This window comes from Hypanus sabinus, chromosome 23 (genome assembly GCF_030144855.1).
Source record: "Hypanus sabinus isolate sHypSab1 chromosome 23, sHypSab1.hap1, whole genome shotgun sequence".
NCBI classification, from domain to species: Eukaryota; Metazoa; Chordata; class Chondrichthyes; order Myliobatiformes; family Dasyatidae; genus Hypanus; species Hypanus sabinus.
The window spans coordinates 20,564,142-20,580,994 of NC_082728.1; the positions used below are offsets into that span (position 1 = coordinate 20,564,142).

At 41.7% G+C, this 16,853-nt stretch overlaps 1 protein-coding gene across 2 annotated transcripts in view; it reads right to left on the bottom strand.

Moving 5' to 3' along the window:
* Positions 1-16,853, bottom strand: part of LOC132380018 (transcription factor MafG) — an 87,223-nt gene that overhangs the window by 13,776 nt on the left and 56,594 nt on the right. The gene's annotated exons all lie outside the window — the stretch shown is intronic.

Below are 16,853 nucleotides of genomic sequence, written 5' to 3' on the forward strand. Positions count from 1 at the left end.
CTTCTCCAAAACTGTCGCACCAAAAATATCCTAGATACTTCCTCCTTGATTCATTGATTTTCATAATTTTTTTGTGTTAGGCCCATCCGTTGAAAGCTTCTTTTGATCAGATGTATAGTACAGGAAGTATAATCATTCCAGACAATAATGTAGATAGGCACCTAGACAATCCAACAGCTGCCTGATCAAAAGTTTAAAGTAAATTTATTATCAAAGTACATTCATGTCACCATATACTACCTTGAGATTCATTTGCTTGCAGACACTCACAGTAGATACTAAGAAATACAAAAGAATAAATGAAAACTACAAAGACTGACAGAAGACAAACTGAATAAAAATATACTGAGAATATAATTGACAACATAGGTAATGCAGGCTAATTCTCTTCCAAACGTCATTCAGACATTGAATTAGACTGTAGGAAGTGTATATCCTGATCCTATTCTCTCCCTTTGATACTCCAATCCATCAGAACTGTCATTTCCATCGTCAAATTTAGCAATACAATTATCTGGGAGAGTAGACAGAAAAGAGCTCCACATTAAAGAAACAAGAGGACATGAGCTGTGAGTTAGGGGGCAAAAGCTTAGGGGTAACAAGGGGGGAACTACTTTACTCAGAGAGTGGTAGCTGTGTGGAATGAGCTTCCAGTAGAAGTAGAAGTGGTAGAGGCAGGTTTGATATTGTCATTTTTTAAAAATTGGATAGGTATATGGACAGGAAAGGAACAGAGGGTTATAGGCTGAATGCAGGTTGCTGGGACTAGGTGAGAGTAAGCGTTCAACATGGACTAGAAGGGCCGAGATGGCTTGTTTCTTGTTATATGGTTATAAAGGGTAGTGTCCCTTTTTTTTTAAAAAAAGGATTAAATACCCTTGTTTTGGAATTTCCCCATGCAGAGGATACAGTTCTTGCCTCTCAACCCAAAAGATCCCTCGGCAATCTAAAGTAAATTAAATGAATACAAACCAAATTTTAAAGCAAACTCGAGGCCTTCCACTGGTTGGTGTCAACCATGGATGTTGTGTCGCAGTTGTCTATGTGATATGCAGGCCAGGGTAGTACGATATGCAGAGCAAGTCTTTGCCCACATAGTAGGCCTCCCTCTCCATGCAGCTGGTGAATCCATAAGGAATCACAAGACCAATACAGTTTGTCCGCAGTGACAGCGCAGGAATTGCCGGTCAGCATGGAACTCAATGTAGGGACTGCATTAGGGACTCCGGTTCCAGATTTTTCCCTCTGGGTTTACTCCTGAGGCCTTTCCCGTGAGTGGGTTTAGCCACAAAGCAGAGGAAGTTTGAGATCAGAGCTTTCCTTCTAGATGGTTGCCAACCACAGATGATGAGCTCCATCTGCTCAAAACAGTTGGTTTTAAGGTGCCAGTATTTAACACCAGTCAGTTCCTTAAGGTTGTTATATCCAGGTGTGGTAGTGGGGATAAGCTCCCCCTATTAAATGGTCCCAATAGCATGCATTTCAAACAGCCTCCGACAACTGAGTTCAGATCCCGGCCTTCACATATGGCTTAACTACCAAGCCCAACGGAACAGCCTCTACTGACAGAAGGGGCAAAAGTGGGTTACTGGTGCCTCGTTGTAATTTTATGAAGATATTGATCCATGTAAAATCATGAGCGTCAATGATTTTAATATTCGGTTTGTACTGTGTAGTTACTTTAGACTGTCAAGGGAGCATTTGGATTGAGAGGCTAGAGCTGTGACCCTCCAGTGCCAACTGACGTTTCCTTAAGTCTGGTAGTCAAAACTGAATGTAGAAAATCTAGCCTCCATATTGAGCAACTGAGCTGTCAGCCCTTACTCCTGAAATCCAATGTTCTTTTCTTTTGCATTGAGCATTGTTGATATCATTGCAATGAGTCTTCAAAATCACTTTGTTCCTCAGTAGCTCTTGGTCCCTTAAAATATATTACAGTGTCCTTCGAATGTAGATTACCTCATGTTCAAATACTGTCAATCGCACTCAACCCAAGAAATCTGTCAGTGCCAGTTATAGCAACACACACAAAATGCTGGAGGAACTCAGCAGGCCAGGCAGCATCTATGGAAAAAAGTACAGTTGACGTTTTAGGCCGAAACCTTCAGCAGGACTCAGGCCCGAAACGTCGACTGTACTTTTTTTATTTCCCCTTTGATGCTGCCTGGCCTGCTGAGTTCCTCCAGCATTTTGTGTGTGTTGCTTGGATTTCCAGCATCTGCAGATTTTCTCATTTGTAATGCCAGTTACATAAAGAATACAAATCTAACTTGCTTACATGTCTGACTACATGCAACTTCAGACTACAGTTTTGTGGCTGACACTTGCCTCTCCTTTGAAATGGCCTTGGAAGCCACCTTGTCGCATTAAAACTGCTACAGCAATGAACCTAACTACCAAGTTCATGCAAAGCAGAGATATCTCCAGTTCAGTCAGTTTGGTGAATTCCTCTAGGACTGCTTCTGAAGTAGAAGAGCTGTCCTACAAATTAAGTGAAGCAAAATAATTGAATATAATTGCACTCAGAAGTGTACGTTACTGATAACATCCATAAAATGCTGGAGGAACTCAGGAGGTCAGGCAGCATCCATGGAAATGAACAAAGAGTTGATGTTTCGGGAAGGGCCTCGGCTCGAAACATCAACTGTTTGTTCATTTCTATGGAGTCTGCCTGACCTGCCAAGTTCCTCCAGCATTTCGTGTGTGGTGCCTTGGATATCCAGCATCCGCAGAATTTCTAATGTGTTAGAGATAATACACCAGATTCCTCCAACACAAAGCCTCAGTACATCCCAGCAGAGATGGTTATACAGGTCTTCAACATAGACTCGTCAAAACTGGACAGGAAAACCTCCCATTTATCAGCTTCCATCAGCTGATCGATCAGTGGTCATCGCAGCCGAGCAACTATTGGAATAAATGCCAGAGATACCAGAGCACAAGGTGTACCCAGGGTGGAGACTTCAATACAAATAACCAGATGTGGCTTCATAATACCACCACCATTGACTGTGCTGACTGGGTCTGAAGCAAACAGTTGTTACCAGACTAGTTATGTAGTAGGTACCGAACAAACTACCATCACTAAAGGTCAAAAGCAGATGTCATTTCAGTGGCTCTTCACTCAACCTTCCAACATCCGGACAGCAAAGATGCATAACCATGAAGCTCTTGATTGATTACAGATCCGCATTCGGTACTATCATCCCCCTCAAAACTAATCTATACCCTCAATACCTCCGTGTGGAATTGGATTCTCAGTTTCTCACTTGCAGACCCCAGTCCGTTTGGGTTGGTAACATCTCCTGCACAATCTCCATCAGCACAAATGCACCACAATGCTCTATGCTTAGCCCCCTGCTGCACTTGTGACCGAGCACAGCTCCAAAGCCATATTCAAGTTTGCTGATGACACCACTCTCGTTGGCCGAATCAAAGGTGCTGATGAATCAGCATATTGGAGAGAGACTGGAAATCTGGCTAAGTGGTGCCACAACAACAGGTCAAGGAGATAATTAATGACTTCAGGCTGAGGAAACTGGAGATCCATGAGCCTGTCCTCATTAGATCAGAGTAAGAGAAGGTCAATAACTTTAAATTCCTTGGTGTTATCATTTCAAAGGAAATAATAATGGTCCAACACCATTATTATTCGGTATGTCATCCAAAACTTCGACAAACTTCTATAGATGTGTGGTGGAGAGTATACTGACTGGGTGCTTCATGGCCTGGTGTGGAATACCAATGCCCTTGAACGAAAAAGCATACAGAAGGTAGCTGATAGAGCCTCGTCCATCAGGGTAATGCCCTCCCCACTATTATGCACACCTACATGGAACGGTAGTGCAGGAAAGCAGCATCCATCTTCAAGGACAGCTCCCCCCCACCCCCAGGCCAGGCTCACTTCTCACTGCTGCAATCAGGAAGGTGGCACAGGGGCCTCAGGACCCGCTCCATCAGGTTCAGGAACAGTTATCAACCATCAGCCTCTTGATCCGGTGGAGATTACGTCACTTGCCCTATTACTGAACTGTACACACAACCTACGGACTCACTTTCAATGACTCATCTCATTTCCTGAATATTTATTGCTTATTTTGTTTATGATTATTATTTTCTTCTTTCTTTGTTGTCTGTCTTACTGGGGGCAGTTTTGCATTGATACTATTGTGTTTTCTGTGAATGCCCTCAAGCAAACGAATCTCAGGGTTGTACATGGTGAGATTTGTATTTTGATAAAATACATTTACTTTGAATTTTCACAATGTACAGGACTGGTCAGAATGACCACTACTTTATACAGACTGGAACAGTATGGCACGTTACAGGCCTTTGAGCCCACAGATTGGACTGACATGTTAACCTACTCTAAGCCTTCACTCCTACATAATCCTCTTTTTCTATCATCCACGTGCTTATCTAAGAATCTCTTCAATACCTCTAGTACATCCACCTCTACCAGCACCCCGGCAACGAGTTCCACACACGTGTCAAAAAAACACACCAATCACCCCTGACATCCCACATCTTCCAAACACCTTAACATTATGTCCCCTTGCATATGCCATTCCTGCCCTGGGAAAAGGTCTCTGGCTGTCCTCTCTATGCTTCATCATCTTGCACACCTTTATCAAGACACCCCTTATCCTCCTTTGCTGCAAAAGGGAAAACCCTAGCTCACTCAGTCTATCCTCATAAGACACGTTCATTAATCTAGGCAGCATCCTGGTAAATCTCCGTACCTCTGAAGCTTTCACATCCTTCCTATAATGAGGTGACTAGGTTTTGCCTTCTCAACAAGGACTTCCAGATTTTGTGGCATTACCATAGTGCAATTTTTATAGGTGCACCGTAGAAAGCATTCTTCTAGGGTGCATCACAACCTGGTACGGAAGTTGTCCTGTCCAAGACCGGAAGAAGCTGCAGAAGATTGTGAACATAGCCCAGCACATCACACAAACCAATCTTCTATCCTTGCACTCACTTTACACCGCACGCTGTCGGAGCAGTGCTGCCAGGATAATCAAGGACACGACCCACCCAGCCAACACACTTTTTGGCCCTCTTCCCTCTGGGAGAAGGCTCAGGAGCTTGAAGAATCATACAGCCAGATTTGGGGACAGCTCTTTCCAACTGTGATAAGACTGCTGAACGGATCCGGGCCATACCTTCCAAATATCCAGACCTGACTTGCACAACCATACTCTCCCTTTTCTAATTATGCTTTATAATTTAAATTATTATATTTAATTTGATTTGTACTTCAGGGGGCGCGAAGTGCAGAAACAAATACCACTGTGATGATTGTATGCTCTGGTATCAATTGTTTGGTGACAATAAAGTGCCAAAGAAGCTGGACACAGCAGGCTCAGCATTTCAGAACTGAAAACCAGGTATCTGTTGTAGACTAATCAACAGGGATATGTTCCTTTACAGTCTGTAATCTCATTGATGTAATATAAATTTTTTTAATCATTAGAAACAAATCAAGGGATCAACTGTGGTTTAATGAGGAGTGTGAATCACCAGGCAGGGAAATGAAGCCACAAGGAACACTAGTGGTAGTTGAGAATGGAAGATACCCACCTGAAGCAGCTCATCACCTGCTTACTTAAGAGCATGTAATGAACACAGCTCAGCAGCACCCACAACTAATGGATTAGATTGAACTCTGCAGTTTTGCAACAGCTTGTCTGTTTTCAGCAGACAAGAGACTGCAGAATTTGGGAGTGCAGAGAAAACACGAGCACTGTCGGTCAGGCAGAAGTTATGTAAGGATATGGACAGTCAAAAATTCAGGTTGAAACCCCTTTACCTGGACCGGAAAATCTTTATCTGGAGAATCATTCTTGAGATAGCCTGTATAAAAATGGGGTGGAGCAAGAGCTGGTGTGGGCAGGTGAAAAAGATGAGCTGGCTCCAAGATTATCACCACCTAAAGCCACGGCATTTAAGCACCAAGAACAAGCTGACAAACATAATTGACCAGTGGTGAGGAGTTGTGAATGCCAAGTTGGATATTCACACAGTAGGAGTCACAAGGGGCAGTGACTAAATCCCTCCTACCCCCAGACCACTGGGATCGTAGATCTGGTCAAGTCCAGAAGTCGAGGTCCAAAAATCTCCACAGTCAGAAGTCAGTGATCTGGAGGTCAGGTCGATCAAAGCCCGAAGGTCAACCTCTGACCTGGAAGTTCTGGGGTCAAAACTGCAAACATCAAATCAAGGGATTGATACCCGAAGTCCCAGGGGCAAAGCTGAAGTCCAGAGCTCAACGAGTCCCAATGTCGAAAGCCCAAAAAGGTCAAAATTAGAATCAAAGAGTTGGAAATAGAGGCCCGTAGGCTGAGCCTGCGAGGCCACGCCAGGGACTGGAGGTTGAAGGCCTGATATCTGTGAGTATCAAAGTCCCGCGGGTAAGGACCGGAAGCATCCTGTCCTGGAGTTGGATGCCTACCTGTGTGTATGAAGGGACGGGGTGGGGGGGTTGTTTTGCTGTCCCGGTGTCTGGCATCTTCCCCCTTCCTTTTCAGTCCCGAAGAAGAGCTTCAACCCAAAACAGAGTGCTTGGTCATTTCCATGGAGGCTGCCTGATCTGCTGAATGCGTCCAGCATTTTGTGCGCTTTGTTTTGCTGGTGCCCGGTTTCATTCTGTTGTTGCTCTGCTGAATACCAGGGTCATGCCATGTTGGAACCTGAATCTGTGGCGACACCTGTGGGCTACCTCCAATGCATCCTTGCTTGGTTTTTAAGAAACATTTCACTGTATGTTTTAACATATGTGATAAATAAATCCAACTTTAAGTCCTGACAACTCCACTTGACATCCCTACCACCAGAAGCCCATCCTCACTCAGTTTGAGTACAAATCCAGTTATGCTCAAATTGAAACCAGAGCTATTTGGCTCTAGACCCAAGTCAGATGCCTGAGGAGATTTGAGAATGACCATCCAGGCAGCATTCTAATGAAATACAGCATCCAAGACCCCCAGTGAGAGTGAGGTCAATGAACATCAAATGGACAAATAAAAAATACTCAGAAAACAAAAGGAAGAAATGTTTCCACTATCAATGGACTCTTCACCTCATGTTCTCAAAACTTATTGCTTATTTATTTATATTATTATTTCTTCTTTTTGTATTTGCATAGTTTGTTGTCTTCTGCACTCTGGTTGAATGCCCTAGTTGGGCAGTCTTCCACTGTTATAGTTACTATTCTATAGATTAGTTGAATATGACCACAAGAACTTAAATCTCAGGGTTGAATACGGTGACATACATGTACTTTGATAATAAAATTTACTTTGAACTTTGGTTGCGGTTGTCAGAGGTACGATATCCCAGCCTGAAGGCACCGCTGTTAACTTGCTCCCAGGTCTAAACAGCTTCAGTTGTGTTATCGATGGCATTAATTTTAAAGTTATTGAAAAACAATGATCAGAAATGGAAGCACAAGTAGATCCCTCAATCATTTGTGCCTCCTTCTGCTATTCAAAAAGATTACAACCAACCTCAGCATCACTTTCCTGCAATAATCCCTCACTTTATAACCAAAGTACTCAATGGCCAAGCCACCACCAATATTGGTTATGTAGTAGGATGAAGAATTTCAAAAGACTATTCACCCCGGGCCAAATAATTACTTCCAATTTTTCCCAAACTATTCTCACACTACAAAAGTGGGATGTAATGACCATCTCCACTTACCTATCCTTGACATTCAATGGCACTACTATCATTGAGTTGTCATGGGTGCAAGGGTGGGGGGGGAGGTGGAATTTGAGTGTCTCTGTTCACCAGAACTTGAGCTGAAACAACCATAGAGTGATACAAGAACAAGTTAAAGGTTGACTTCACTCATCCACAAGGCACCAGTTCCGAGTCTGATAAACTACTCTCCACTTGCCTGGTTGTGCACATTCTCAAGAACTCCCAAGAACTTTCAGACAATTTGGTGCTAGGTGGCCTACTTGACTCCTATCTAGTCCACTACCCTAGGTACTCAGACCATCAACCAACAGTGCAAAGTGGATGAGTAGCGATCAAAGTTTACTCTGCAGTTTTTTTTTGCCTAGGTTGTTCCAGGAATGCCTTCCCAACTCATTGCCTCTATCTAAGGCGATCAAGGGCAACAACAAGATACAAACACCTACACCTGCAGGCTCCCCTCAAGCCACACGCAACCTTGACTAGGAAAATTTGAGGGTCCTTCATCATCACCAACACCCCACCTTACCACGAACTTTGCCTAAACAAGAGCAGTGTGGGAGCATCTTCACAAATCAAGCAAGCTATGGCTTAATCTCATGCAATCTAGAATTGCTTCTTTTTGGCATAAATGGCTTTAGCTTTGTATATAACAGACAATGAAACAGTTGCCATTAATTCCCAAAATGCTTTATGGTTTATGTCAATGCACAATTTGGTTGGCTGAGTCATTTATTTTTCTGCTGAGGTGCAGGATGTACTAATTCATACCATTTGACCAAACTTTGTCAAAGGACAATGAAATTATAGCCTTGAGACAGCATGTGTACAATGGAACCGGGATGATTGGTAGATGGTTACTGGTAAATAAGGCTGGCCATCTGGATTTCATGAAGAACTACCTCGTTATGATGGGGGGGGGCACATCTTTACAATAAACCAACGTGGCATGATTCGTCACAAACAAGAGAGAATCTGCAGATGCTGGAAATCCAGGGAGCTTGCTGGTAAATGTCCGAAGTTCCACATCAAACTACTAGCATTTACCCATCCTGAGGGGCAACGTTTGAGCCTCCCACTTTAATGTAGAAATGCTGAGCCTGCCAATCACCAGGATACACTTTAACAATGTGCTTAACAAACACGCCATATTAACTTAATATTTGTACTGGGGAATCTACCCCTGTGCACACAAAGCAATTTATATCTACTATAAACACAAGAAAGTCTGCAGAGTGCTGGAAATCCAAAGCAACACATACAAAATGCTGGAGGAACTTAGCAGGTCAGGCAGCATTATGCAAATGAATAGATAGTCAACCTTTCAGGCAGAGACCCTTCTTCAGGACTGGAAAGGAATTTATATCCACTGAAGAGACAGCAACTCCATTCATTTCAGTAAAAGAGGTAAACAGGCAGGTTAAAAAAATGTAGTTTTGGGTTTTAATAAATTTGAGTTTGCATTAATTCTTCAAGTTGCTTAAACACCTTTTGCACTTTGATGTTTTTTTTAAATTTTCAATTGCATTCATTAATTTTAATCATTTCCAAAAATCACTATCAATCTAGGACTATGCTTTTCCAAGTGGTTGAGCAGCTTTCAGCCACTTAGAAGGTTATTCTAGTCTCTTCATGTTACAGGTTTGCATATCCTCACTGTTGAGGGGGGCACGGCGAGAAATGACAACAAGCAAACCTGTATTTAATACAGCAGCTAGTTCTGCCCCAATATTAGCGGGACAGAAATACTTTTTCTCAGCATAACCTAAATTGCAACATTCATTTAGCAATGAAACAATCTGCATCAATCAACATGCACAGTCATTTCACAACTGCAAGGGAACTATTGCTTGTCCACATCTGGAACTTTGCACACATCTTTACAAGAAAAATTCAGCTACCAAAACCTACATTCAAAAAAGCACCCACCCAGGAAAACCCTCAGATTTTATCTGTGAGTCAATTCCTTTTTAGTTACATCTTGCAGTCTATTCAGATTTTCTAAAGAATTGGTTCACATAGCCCACAGAAGAAAGTTAGCTACTTAAGATTCTGGAACTGGCCTATCGAGAAAGCTGGGAGAGCAGAAAGGAGTCAGGATGATGGGCAAGTACATTAAATAGCCAGATGTGACTGGCAATGCCCCTCAAAGGTCCAATGGCATTTTGACATTTTGGCAATCTGACACAAATTAGCTTTCTGTCCCATCATTTGAACAGAGGTGGGCAAAGTTGTTAATCTTTTTGTCTTGCAGTACTTACAAAATGACATAAACAAACAGAGCAAATGGGACGGGGACACACACACACACACACACACACACACACTTATTTAAAGTAGACTGCTAAAATCTGTCTGCAAGTCAAAGTTGTGGAATTCTGAAAATAATGAAAGCAAATTGATTTAAAAAAAGAACAGCAATTAAAGAACAACCCTTTAACAGAGCTCAAGGTACAAGGGACACACACTAAATGCTGGAGGAACTCAGCAGACCAGGCAAAAAAAAGTGTACAGTCGATGTTTCGGGCAGAGACCCTTCAGCAGGACTGATGACGAGTCTCATTCCGAAACGCTGACTGTATTCTTTTCCATGGATGCTGGCTGGCCTGCTGAGTCCCTCCAGCATTTTGTGTGTTGCTTGGATTACCAGTGTCTGCAGATATTCTCCTGTTTGTCGAGAAACAAGGGAACAGCAACAGAACTAGACCCTGGGAAAGACAATGATAATGGGTGGAACCTCACTTACAATTTATTACAATGTTACCCAAGCTCAAATGGTTAATTCGGCAGGAGTGACACAAACTTCGGTTTTATCCCTTGGAAATGGCTTAAAGTACAAATTAAATGAAATTTTTACAGGAAAATTCAAATGTCCAATTCTGTTTAGGCAATGACCCTTTTCAGAGACTCAATACCCAATTGTTATACACGGTTTTAAAAGGCCTAACACAAGTAAAACTAGAAAATACTTGTATATTGTAAAAGAGATGGAACTTTGTGCGATTTTCCAACCACTAGTCTGGTTTTTAAATTTTCAATACTGATGGACAGATTTCTTTTTTTGGAAATCAAATAGATCACAACAGGGTTCCATTTCTGTGAACCGTTCATTACCTGAACAGTTCACAAGTTGGAAATATGGCTGCAAATAGAGCACTCACATGGGAGAAGATGTCAGTAGCCCCACAGCAGCTAGCAAACCCATTCGCTCCAAACACTTGCTCATCTGCACAGGCTGTACTTTACAGTGCCTTGAAAAAAAAGTGTTCAACTCCCAACCCTCTGCTCGCATAAATGAGTATTACAACCAGGGGTTTTCATCAATGTAACAGAGTTTTAATTTGCTAATCACATTGCTCCCCCCCCCCCAACACAGCAGAACCCAAATAATGGGGAAATTGTAAAGCATGAAAAAAATTAAAAAATCAAAAACTGAAATGTCAACAGTTCAAAAGTATTCATCCCCCTTTGCTCAGTGCTTAGCTGAACCACCTCTCACAGCTATTACAACTAGTAGTCTTTTTGGTTAAGTCTCTATTAGCTTTGCACAACATGATGGAACAAGACTTGCTCATTCCTCCTTGCAAAAAAATCGCTCAAACTGTGCCAGGTTGGGGAGTAGTGGTGGACAGTAATCTCTAGGTCTTGCCAGAGATGTTTGATCACATTTAAGATCAGGACCCTGACTGGGCCACTCAAGGATGTCGAATTTCTTCATTTGCCACTCCATGCTTGCTCTGGCAGTGCACTTTGGGTTGTTGTCCTGCTGAAAGACGTATTTCCTCCCCAGTTTAAGCTTTCTGGCTGAGGCCAACAGGTTTTTGTCCAGGATCTCTCTGTATTCAGCAGATTCATCTTCCCATCAATCCCTGCTAGTCCCTGCTGCTGAAAAACATCCCCAGAGCATGGTGCTAACTCCACCATACTTTACAGTTGGGTTAGCATTACCTGGCTGATGCACAACATTAGATTTACACCACCCGTACTGCTCAGTGTCAAGGGCAAGAAATTCTGCTTTAGTCTCATCCGACCTCAAGACCTTCTTCTATATCTCTAAAGTATCTTCTAAGTGATGCTTTCCAAAGTCTTCTCGGGCACGGATATGCTCCTTTTTAGCACTGTGTGTGGCATTACTCTAATACTGTGCGTTAGTGTGGAAAAAAGGAGCATGTGGTTCACAAATAAAAATTCTCAGTTACATTAGTCAAAATCCCTGGTTTCTGCGAACAACAGGTTAGGGGTTGACTGCTTTTTCAAGGCACTGAAAGCTAGGTGTTTACAATATGGGTAGGTCCTGTAATGCAGAGCACAGGCATTTACGTGGAGCAAGGTCACAGATCTGTCATGAACATAGCAAATGGCAGGATCACTGGGATCCAAGTCACCCCAATCATAAACTGTTCCAGCCGCTACCCGTCCAGGATACGGTACAGCAGCACAAAATGTCTTTCTCTGATCATCTTTCAGCATTGAAATTCATAATAATTTGGGTATTATACCAAAGTTTTAGTACTCAAATGAAAATTCCAGTACATTCATTCACAAGAGTGGTGCCAGGGCAACTCCTGATTGATCAAAGTCCCAGAAATAACACAAAACCACACAGAAATGGTTATCATCACATGGAAGGTTTCAAGTGAACTACATAAAAAATAAAAACTATTATACAACTGAATTGCTCAGCAGAAGTCTGTTCAAGATGGCCTGGTGGTGACATAAAGGCACTTAATATCTGGTTCAATTGCAGAGGGTGGGGGCAATTTGCAGGTTTGTCAAGTGGTTGTCAGTTTGCAGCTGTAAGTCAGGTTGTGAACCACACTTGCCAATAGCAAACTTTTGTATGGCCAGCAACTGAAAAAAGAACACAAACGTGCTTTAACTGGGCTCAAGTTTCTACAGATCTTTACATCCCACACCTCTACCAAGTCTTCCCCCTTGGTAATTAATCAAATTTTCTTTCACGATCCAACCTGTGCAAAACCCCAACGAAACAAAACATTCCACATACTTGCTATCCTTTGTAAAAGTGTTAAAATTCACTCTCCTAGTCCACAATCATCGCAGAAACCACAGCTATGAGAATTCTATCAAGTTAGTTTCAGAAATGCAACAATTTAAAAAAAAATTAAAAACATGATTGTGATATCCCAAAATTGGGTTCTCCACGTAAAATGATGGAAGTGCTGTCAAGATTCGGGAGTGATTATTGCCTTTTATGGGTTGATCGTTGGAGCAGTTTTGAACCACTGACGATCAAGAAAAGTTTAAAAATAGTTTCCTTTAAGGTGAAAGTTTCCAGTAGTAAAGCACCATCAATAAACTTTGCACTGGGTGTGTTAGCCTGCGATACAATGGAGCTCCGTCTACACAAACCTCTAGCCCAGATTTTAATCAGACAATTCCTCCCGACTCTCTGCTGTTGCATTCCGATACTGAATCAACTTCCTCCACAGATTGCCACAAAAACCATTTTCTGTCTATTACTCAGCTCAGGCCGTAGCTGACCAATAAAGAGGATGACTAATTGCAGCAGTTCATAAAAACAGGAGCGATGAGTAATTTTTGTGAAAATGCTATGAAGTTTCACTTTATGATTAAGCCGAGCAATGTTCCACCAAATGTACTTTGTGTAAAAAAAAAGAGTGGAAATTGCCGTTGGTGTGATTAGCAAACAAATCATTGAACTTTATTTGGAGTTCTTTTGATTGATATTTAAAGCAGGTATCATTTATTTGAAATATTCCAACAAAATAACAGATGGAAAATGACGTTACTGTATTACAACATGAAAACCTGAACCAGCACCTTCAGTTATACTATAGTATTTTAGTATTGCTCAAAAATAATTGTTTCGTTGCTTGCTACACTAAACTCAAAACATCCCACAATATGCCAGCGAATGAATCAAATCAATGCTAAATAGATTATCCACAAAATCCTGGTAACTCGATGATAGATCTTAGAGCAGCGGTTCCCAACCTGGGGTCCACGAACCCCTCAGTTAATGGTAGTGGTCCATAGTATAAAGAAAGGTTGGGAACCCTCGTCTTAAGAAGAAAAAGATGGAGTGACAAAGAATTTTAAGAGAAATTCAGAGCTTATGGCCTTAACAAAGCAGTTTAAGTCACTGGTGTCATAGTGAAGTAATTAACTTTCAGAATGAGCGAGAGGCCAAAGTTAGTGCAATGGTTGCAGGGATGGATGAGATTACAAAAGGAAAGAGAAGGGCAAGGCAATTGGAGCGATTTGAAGGACAAGAATTTTTTCAGAACAGAGGAAAGCTTTATTATATATCAAAAAGCTGATTAATAAATTGACCTTGCTGGGAGTTAACAGCCTCACAGCCGAGCTCTGGGTGGCCTTTGCAAGCCTGAAATATCTGCACTTCATAATGAAACAAGTTATCCAGAAGTACACTGGAATAGTCAAGTCTGAAAGATAGCAATGGCAGGACGAGGGCCTTGCCAATGAATAAGTAGGATGGAATATGAATTAGAAATGAGGGGTTTTAGTGATGACATGATCCCACAGCTCAAAGTTCAAAGTAAATTTATTATCGAAGAACAGATATGTCACCATATACAACCCTGAGATTAATTTTCTTGTGGGCATACTTAAATCTGTAGAATGATAACAACCGTAACAGAATCAATGAAAGACCTCAACAACTTCTGTGTTCAGCCATGTGCAAAAGACAATCTGAGCAAAAAGAATAATTGATAATCAATAAATATCAAGAACATGAGGAAAAAGCCCTTGGAAGTGGCTCTATAGGTTGTGGGAACAGTTCAGTGATGAGGCAAGTGAAGTTGGTTCAGGGCCTGATGTTTGAGGAGCAATAACTTCCTGAACCTGTTGGTCTGGGTCCTGAGGCTCCAGTACCTTCTTCCTGATGACAACAGTGAGAAGAGAATATGTCCTGGGTGGTGGAGGTCCTTTATGATGGATACTACTTTCCTGTGACAGCATTTTGTGTAGATGTGCCCAGTGGTGGGGAAAGCTTTGCCAGTGATGAACTGGGCTGTAGGACTTTTCCATCGAAGGGGATTGGTGTTTCTATACCAGGCTGTGATACAGCCAGTCAATATGCTCTCCACTATTGTAGCTCAGTATTGGAGTTCAAGGTAACAAATGGCCTGACTCAGTTTCGAAGAGTCGATGGCTGGAGAAGACTTATTTAACTGAAAGATTCTGCTGATCTAGAGCTGCATGCTAGCCAAGCAACTTAGAATGGAACATTGGTTAAGGAGATCAGAAGATACTGTAGATTGAACAATAGCCAGTTTACTTACAAGTTACAGCCAAGAGCAATAACTTCAAGGATCACCATGTCCAGAGTCTTGAGATACAAAGGTGATAGTGAAACCCAAGGACAAGAACCCATTGTTGGCAATAAATTGAACTAGCTATGAATGATCCCAACCAGCTACAGGATTCCAAAATAATTCAAAAGCTCAGTATATTGTATTCTAGCACAAGATCATATTTATTACTCCTTAAATGTCATTGTTCTGTTATCACAGAACCCCCCCCCCCCCCCCAGGACAGGGAAGTCAAAATTTAGAGCACATTGGTTGAAGGAGAGAGGAGGAAGTTTTTTTTAAAAAAAAGGTGGGGGTGGGTGCTGATGAACAAATATTTTGCAGCATCAGAAACAGTGCTGGGTTATGGAATGAGCAGCCAAAGGAATGCTAGAAGTGTATAATTACATTGTGTAAAAGATATTTAGACAGGTTCTTGGATAGGAAAGTTTCAGAGAAATGTAGAGAAATGGTGGTAAATGGGACTAGTGCTAATAGGCTCTCTGGTCAGTACAGACAAGCTGAGCAAAGGAGCATGTTTCTGTACTACGTTTTATTATCCAGGGTTCCGTGGAGAGAATGTGATACAAGTTACTTTTTACGGGCATGGTTGTCACAGCCAAATGCAAGTCCCCAGGCCAACCATCCAAAGGCTACTTAGAACATAGAACAATGCAGTACAGTACAGGCCCTTCAGCCCACAATGTCATGCTGACCCTTACACCCTGCCTCCATATAACCCGCCACCTTAAATTCCTCCATATACCTTCCTTAAATCTCTGCAGTACACATAGTAGAAAGGTTCTCCTTCAGAACAGTTGGATAGGGAAATTCAGAATTGGACCTGCCGTTAATGAAGTAACAGTATATTTCCTAGCCAACTTGATACATGTCTTGCCTAACCATTAACCCTTACAGGTGGTAGAAATTGCAAGCTTGGATCCCTCTTTCTGGATTTATTGGCAACTTTGACCACATTGGTGTTAGTTTATTAAGTCAGGCATCACTACTCACCACTGGCAAAATTTAGTACTCAGATTACCTCGTAAACAAATACCTACCCACAGATTTTCAAACCACAGGGTATTCACACCAGGATACTTAAATACACTGCAGCATCAGGACGTGTGGCCACAAGAAAAAAAACTACTTCAGTTTTTAAAATGTCACTGCAATATTGTACATACGAAAAGTTAACTCTTCACAACATTTAGTTCATGAGGGAAAAGGAACTCAAGTTTCAGCTAGCAGCATAAGAAAGTGAAAACTGCTTCTATCTTGACTGTAGTATTTCCTGTAATTATATTTCATGTTAAAACTCTTGCACGAAGTTTGGCTATTTAGATGAGGAATTAACTGATAGCGGAGACCTTAAAACCACATTCTGAGAGACAAAATCCATTAAAGAGGGTGTGAACATGGGCAACTCAACTTGAAAACAAGAAGAGTAGTGTTTTTTCCCCCCTTCCCAAAGCCTACTCAATAAGATTATGGCTAATCTTTTGCCTCTGCTCAATCTTCCTGGATTATTTCCATATGCGGCGATTCCCCTAACATCCAAATATCGATATTGTTGTTACTGAATGACAGAGTCCCACACAACTTAGAAGAGAATTGTAAAGATTTGCTATTCTCTGCATGAAGTTTCTTCTGATCTCAGTCCTGAATGATTAAACCTTTAGTTTGATACAGTGACCCCTGGTTTCAAACATGCTCGGTGGAGAAAAGAGCACTGTTAAATCTATTCTGCCAATCCCTGAAAGAATTTGACAGTTAAATTAAAAAATCAAGAGTATATGTCTTTTACTTAACTCTTCAATAGGAGAAACCGCTTCACCCTTCCAC